The sequence below is a fragment of the Rattus norvegicus genome, chromosome 6 (assembly GCF_021556685.1).
Source record: "Rattus norvegicus strain SHRSP/BbbUtx chromosome 6, alternate assembly SHRSP_T2T, whole genome shotgun sequence".
NCBI classification, from domain to species: Eukaryota; Metazoa; Chordata; class Mammalia; order Rodentia; family Muridae; genus Rattus; species Rattus norvegicus.
The window spans coordinates 24,448,120-24,454,647 of NC_141539.1; positions in this window are offsets into that span (position 1 = coordinate 24,448,120).

Consider the following 6,528-nt stretch of genomic DNA (forward strand, 5'->3'; position numbering starts at 1 on the left):
AGGCACGCCCACAGGTCAACAAAATGAAGACAATTCTTCAATGAGAGTCCCATCCTAAACTGAAATCAAGTTGACTATTTAAACTATTACATAATGTAGTTTATTATGAATATGGCTAAATTTAAGACCTAATTTTTATTAGGTAATCACTCTGCTTCGGGATTAAAGTTATATGCTTTTTTAAAATGAATTAAATTAAATCATTTTTCTTTATTTAAAAAATTTAAGATATAAGCTCAGTGAATTACCCATACTGGCCTTGAACTTACACTACAGCAAAGGCAGTCATTGAAATTGATATCTCTCTGTTACAGACTCCCGCACAGCTGGGATTACAGTTTCACTGTTCTCATCCTTGAATTCATTTTTAATTTTCCTTCATTGTTATAAAAATACAAATAATGATTTTCAGTTGCTTAAAACATTTTTGGCATTGTGAGCTTTCAGTCTAATATCCACTTATCTGTGAGCATATTCTATGTATGTTCTTTTGTGTCTGGGTTACCTCACTCAGGATGATATTTTCTAATTCAATCCACTTGCCTGCAAATTTTATGAAGTCATTGTTTTTAATCACCTGCCCTCTGCCTCTGATGACTATTTTATTTCCCCTTCTAAATGAAATTCAAGTATCCTTGCTTGGACCTTCCTTCTTGTTTAACTTCTTAAACAAGTCTGTGTGGTGTATTATGATTATCGTGTACTTTATGGCTAATATCCACTTATAAATGAGTACATACCAGACATGTCCTTTTTGGGTCTGAGTTAACTCACTCAGGTGTTTTCTAGTTCTACCCATTTGCCTGCAAAATTCATGAAATCCTTGTTTTTAATAGCTGCATATTATTCCATTATTTTATGAACCACATTTTCTGTACCCATTCTTAGATTGAGGGACAGCTGGGTTGTTTTGTCTCTTCCTTACTCTGTTACTGAAGTATTTTATGCTTAATTGACATTGGCAAACTTTGTTTGTCTTCTCATTTCAGAACATGTATATTTTTGTATTTATATTTTCAAGGATTCCTGAAGGAATTCTCACAGGACAAATGGGCCACCAACCTTGAATACAGTCTGTCCTGCTTTCTGCTTCTCTAGATAGCAGCAAAGGATCATATATGTCTCATATATGTGAGGTAACAGTGCTTTCAAACACCATAAAGCTGTCCTGCTGTGTTTCATGTTTCTTCGTCCTGATTAAACATTTGTTGTGCTACTGTAATTTCAATGCTATCTTCCAGCATCCCTGGGATGCTAATTCAGGGCAGCTATACATCTGTCCTAGATTTTGAAGGAAACCTAGACCCCTGAGTTCATATCTCTGCCAGTTTACTGGACCCCACCTCTCTGTACTTTTTTCTCCTGATACTTGAAATGACATGTGTTTCAAAGATTCTTTATATTTTTGTCGTCATGAGTGACAAGAGATTTTTTTGTTTTCAAATATCTTTTCATAAACACTAAAATCTTTATTCACAGTGTAGGTGTAGTAGATTTACTGCATAGTACAGTGTTTATCAGATTTTCATATCAAATTATTTGTATGAATGACACAAATATAACAGGCGAGAAACAATTATTAGTGTGTTGTGTAACTGGCATCTTTTGTTTGTACATAATAGATTGTGTCAATATTGTTTATACCATTCCTTCTTCATGCTATCTAATAAATCACTTTTACTTCAGTAGAACAAAAGGGAGAGCCATTACTAATTTTTAAAATAATTGGTGGCTTTCATTGGGTCCATTTGTGCTACGCCAACTTCCAAGTGTGATGTAAGCTGGCTCATAGCCAATACAGGGAGCCCCTGTTAATCCAAAAAATTTGGCTCCACCCCTTATGGCTATGTGTGTGTTCCCATGATAGCAGCTGAAGAGAAATAGTGAAAGGAAGCATTCAGGTATGTTATTAAACTTGTTTGCATAATGATGCTTATCTGCTCACCTTCCTGCCAAGCCCATTACAAGGTCAACTGCAGTTGCATGAACTGACTAGAGCAGGCTTGAGAAACTGCAAACTCACATGCTGAAGATAAATGGTGAAGGAAAACAATCAGGTTCAGATGATGCAATGTAGCTCAATGGGTGAGCATTGCCTAGTGTATCAGATGACTGAGTCCAATCCTGGAGACAGCAGAAAACAAGACAAGACAGAAAACATGACAATGACACTGATGTAGTTTAGAAAAGGAGGCAAGGTGGGTATATGTTATTGATAACATTGTTTTCTAATCACATTACTTTTATGATTTTTCTCATTTGTTTTGAGATAGGTTCTCAGAATAGTCCAAACAAGGCTTTGAAAATTTAATATTAGGAATTAGATAATCCTAAGTAATCTTGAACACCTGAACCAGCCTCCAATACATGACTGCTTAGATAACTGGTATGCACCAGCTTGCTGAGCTGTGAATCTAGTTTCTATTTCAGGTAAGCACAGGAGCATAAGGTTGACAAGGGCATTGGATGCTTCTGTCCTTCTTAGAAGGGGGGAAAATACTCACAGTTGGAAATACAATGACAAAGAGTGGAGCAGGGATTGAATGAAAGGTCATCCAGAGACTGCCCCACCTGGGGATCCATCCCATATACAGGCACCAAACCCAGTCACTATTGCTGATGCCAAGAAGTGCTTGCGGACAGGACCCTGCTATGGATGTCTCCTGAGAGGCTCAGCCAGAGCCTTACTGATACAGATGAGGATGCTTGCAGGTAATCATAACACTGAGCATGGGGACTGCAATGGAGGAGTTAGAGAAAGGACTGAAGGAGCTGAAAGGGTTTGCAACCCTATAAGAAGAACAATATCAATCAATCAGACACCCGAGAGCTCCCTGGGACTAAACCGCCAACCAAAGAGTACACATGGAGGGACCCATGACTCCAGCTGCATATGTAGCAAAGGATGGAATTGTCTGACCTCAATAGGAGGAGGAGCCCTTGGTTCTGTGAAGGCTTGTTTCTCCAGTGTACAGGAATGCCAGTGTGGTAGGTGGGAGTTTGAGCATCTTCAGAGAAGCAGGGGGAGGAGAGAGGGGGAATGAGGGAGGAGAAAAATAATAACATTTGAAATGTAAATACATAAAATAACCAATTTATAAAAAAAAGAAAAAATGGAGAAAGAAAGAATGACAAGGATACTATCCTAGATGAGTGTCTAGATCATTTAATGGCAATGACAAAGCAAGTTCAAAAGAAAAAGAAATATAGTAGAGTTCTTACACTAGTTATCTATATGAGATTATTTACAAACATTTCAAATCAATTACAGTTTGGTCAGTCTGGAAGCCTTTGTTTATATGGCATATTTTAGTAAGACTATTAGAGTCACAGAACTAAACTAACAGAGCCCCAAAGACATGCATTTGGCAGAGAATGTACCTCCCACTCTTGGGTGTCTTTACCTTGCCTGGGAATAATTATAGGGTCAAGGAGTAATTTAAGGTCATATTTTAGAGATCACTTGAATTACAAAATATAGTCACCCACTCACTGTGAAGTGTCTAAGTTGAGTTTTTATTAGGAACATCCTTCAGAAACCATTTCTCCTCACTGAAGTCCTCAGAAACACTTCTGCCCTCAGAAACTTGCCCTGCTGATTTCTTGCTTATTTCATTATACTTATCAAAAGTATATATGCATATATTCATATTGTCTTCTGTTTGACTTAACTTACCTTTATTTGATATATATCTCCATTTTCAGCTTTCACTGTAAGTCAAATGACAAAGTCAACGACCAGAGTATATTTTAGTACTTTTGGCTTTCTCTGACTATTGTCTATTTAACTAGACAAAGTCACATACAAATGTTGGTGCATTTCTGAATGTGTAATACTTAATGATATATTCAGACTGAGTTGAATAGTTGCTATAGAAATCATTATAGTACATGGGATCATTGAAATGACTCAGCTCCCAAACCTGGAATTTGTTCCCTAAGACTCATGTGGTAAAAACAGAGAACCAGTTCCCATAAAATGCCCTTTTGCTTCCACACATGTAGAAATGTGGGGAATGCCCTCTAGCTCCCACACATGCCCACATGCACACAAATGCACAGGCATGCAAAATAAATAAATTCAACTATAAATTTAAGAAAGGAAAATGACAATGTAATACAGAAGTCTATGAAAGAAGCATTTATTATCACACTCATACTTTACCAAATCCTGCCTTAGAGTATAACTTGTTCAAGACAATATATTTGGTGACTTTGGAAATACTGGGTAATTGAGTTTTCTCAGGTTCAAAACTATCTGATATATTTGCAGTCATTTTTTCTATCCTATATAATTACTCTGAGGGGTCCATGTCCAAGAAAGCTACTCAACTTTGCAGTACCTTCGGTCAAATTATCCAATTGAGAAATTATGAGTGGTAATGTGTGCACTGGCGACATTATCAGACTTCATGGCTGTTTGGTAAAGTAAGCCTTGTAAATCCTCATGGGACCAGAGAATGCATTGTGACAATTTCCAATTAGCAGACCTAAACCAATTCCCCAAAACAAGTCTGCAGATCCTCTAAAAACCTATGCTCTCTGCAGGCAAGGCTGGGTGACTATAAATCACAGTGACATAACGCACTCACCCATAAGACCTAACGTAAGAATAGTCTCTTAAAGCGCATTCCAATTCAGCCTTATCATATACAGCACCTGAGGACACACTGGAAATTCTAGGACCATTCCAATCTTTTATCAGTTATGACTGAGTGATTTTTTTTCAAAATGCAAAAGTCTGTGCACAAAAGAATAAAAGAAAACCTGAACATTGGCGGGATATTTTAAGATTAGTAGTCAGCTTCATGGACAGGTCACAAACAGGATGTGGAAGCTTTACCATGAGTTCTTTAGAGAAAATTGTTTAATTCAGTCACATGACTAATAAGTTTTTCTTAGTGACAATCATATATATACATACACATACACTACACTACACACACAGACACCATATACATATATGATGCTTAAAGGAGCAGAGAATTTTTGGAAAACATTCAGAGCACTAATTTATGTACATGTCCATGTTTTAGAGAAAGATAAGAAATCAAACAAGAACTCGTGAAATGTCCACATTTCAAAGGGGAAAAGGGAAGTGAGTTGTCCAAAGTTGACTTGCTAGCCAGTGGGGCAGACGCCATTGAGAAACCTTCTGCTCACCTGTTGATGACTTTACTTGTTTGCCTTCCTATGATGCCGTACCCCAAAATTTAAGCTGTTTGTACACTTCTTGGAGGAGAATTGGATGGGATTTCAGAGTATGATGGGGAGGAGAGAGGCACCTTTATTCACACAGGGCAGCCAGCAGAATTGGAAATTAGAAGTGAGAAGTGATCTGCCCACAACATGTTGCAGGTAAGTGCCTGAGGACCTTCAATGCTCTCTGCCCTGACTCCCCTTGAGCCTGCTAGTTTCTGCATGAAAGCTTATATCAACGATTTTCATTCCACAGACAATCAGAGGGTGTGTGTGTTGTAACTAAATGGCCACAGGGTACAATTAATTGCAGTATGCACTCATTTAGATGTTGTGGAAATTAAGAGATAATTATGTGTCACTAAAATTACTAAAACACAACATCAATTACTTTCAACTCCACAGTTGGTGGTAACACTGTCCTACAGAGAAACACAATGTGAAAAGAATCCTGTTTTTTTTTTCAAGAATGAACTGCTCATTCTTTTTGCAACAAGATGGCATACCTTACTTAGACTGTTGGCAAACATCCTTAAATGTGCTTTTATATTCTTATTTGGGACATTGTAATGTCTGATCATCCAATACGATCATATCCTTCTCTGTTCCCCTCAGCTTTTATGCCTAGAAGATGCAATCAGAAAACAGAAACCAACTTTAGACAATACATTGTTGAGGAAAAGCAACTATGAAAACTTTTCAAAGTAAGTATCTAACCAGAGATAAATAAATACTAATATGAATTCTTTTACCTTTGCATAATAGGATCTGTTTCAACAATTACCTGGAATTTTGCCAAGTAGTATCTCCTGGGCCATTTCTTTCACTTGTACTGTTTTAGCATCTTTTTGATGTACTCCTGTAGATTTACAATAATCATCAGCGAATATGGAAAAATGTAAGGAGTAATTTTAAATACATAAATTTTAAGACTCTACTAAATCATTAGTAGAAGCCAGCAACTCAAAAGGCTACCAATCTTATTTTCTTAATAGTTCAATTTCTATGTAGCACATGAAGAATTTAACAAATTCTAGACATTGGCTGATTATATTCTAAACTTGAATTGCTGTTAATAATATTTGCGGGTTTGGATGAGGAAAGCTTAATGGAATATGCACGTATGTGTACTTGTCTGTGCGTGAGTGTGGTGTGTGTGTATGTGTGCGTGCGTGTTTGTGTGTGTGTGTGTGTATGTGTGTGTATCACATAACTTTGTTTTAGAATGAAATAGATATTATTGATCAAACCAATATGGCTGAAATTACTGTTTCACATTTTTTTGTCATTATATGTAATTTTGAAAATTAATTTCAGATAAAATGGACA